A 1,478-nucleotide genomic window follows, 5' to 3' on the forward strand; every position below is an offset into this window, starting at 1 on the left:
GCTGTTCACAATTAGTTATTAATAATAATCATGCTTTGGGGAACACTCCATGCTTAAGTGTTGCCATTCATAGAGAAGAACCCATCAGGAGTCCCCCAAATTTATAGGACACTAGGACCCAGTTTTTATGAGACATAGTTTATTAAACAGTTACAATAATAATAATAGTAATGCGTAAATAGACTTTACACAGATAGGATATCAACTAGATTATATACCTTAGAGAATGAATTTTCTAATCCTATATTTTACCAGTACATACAGCATCTCGTATATAGTAGGTGCTCAAGAAAATGTTACACTATTATTTCTCTTCATTGTGCCTGCTCAGGCACTTGGGCAACTAACTCCGCCTCTGTTTTGCAGCAGGTTTGAAGAGCTGGTGCTTCTGTAGCTAGCATGATAACATCCTCCACTGACTTTTAACAGCTGCCAAAGGAAGTCTGTAATAAACCACATGTCAACAATGCTATATATATTTTTTAAAAATCAGTACTTTGACCTTATACGAGTGTTGATATCCCCTTAACAATTTTTCTCACCATATTTATAGCTCTCTCTTACCTAATTTACAGACAACTCAGAAACCACAAATTGAACAGGAGTTTAAGAAGCAAGGAGAGGAGGTTGCTGTAGAAATAGAGAACTGCCTCAGAAAATTTATTCTCAGAGAAAAGAAAATGTTCTTAGCCATCAAGGAAACATCTGGAAACATCTGATCTCCTTATCTAAGAGCAGATTAGAAGTGTTGCCTAGTTTCTGCCTAGACATGACTTTTATTGGGCGGCGCGGGGGGGGGGGGGGGGGAGGCTATAATATAACCCCAGCAGGTTAGATTGATTAACTAGTAGGTTCTGATATAAATCCATTACTCTAAGATTCTTTCCAATTCTAAGCCTGATTTAAAAATTGGAGAAAAAGTGGAGCCCAAACACACCACAATTCTGGATTCCCCCACCCTCTCCACTTCAGAAAATAAAACATCATCCTCGCCCTCTATTCCACTCTTCATTTCTGGGGTGACCTAGTTCTGCAAGGAGGAAGAGTAGCACCGGGGCGTGGCCCTGTAAGCAAAGGTACTGTTCTCTCGGTGAGGCTCCACCCCAGCCTGGGCAAAGCCTGGGCCACTGCATTCATTCTGAGGGACTTTGATCTCTGCCTTGGCCGGCGGGAAACTAACCAAGGAAAGCAGACTGGCCTGGGAGACTGAAAAAGTAGACTAGGCCCCGAGGCAACATTTCAGATGCAGGGAACCCTGGAGCCTCCTGTTTATTCTCTGGGACTGGGACACAGCTGGCTTTGCATGAGGACATGAAATAGCACCACAGCTGGGTCTCAGGCCCGGCCGCTAGTCTGTGGCACTTGGCCACGCGTCTCCACCAGCCAGGCCCCGGCGCTGGCTTTGGCGACACCGGGAACGCCAATCAGCTCGCAGTCGCACCTGTTAGGTCGCTCTCCACCCTGTGCCTCCGCCCCAG

Source organism: Myotis davidii, unplaced genomic scaffold, assembly GCF_000327345.1.
Source record: "Myotis davidii unplaced genomic scaffold, ASM32734v1 scaffold724, whole genome shotgun sequence".
Lineage (NCBI taxonomy): Eukaryota > Metazoa > Chordata > Mammalia > Chiroptera > Vespertilionidae > Myotis > Myotis davidii.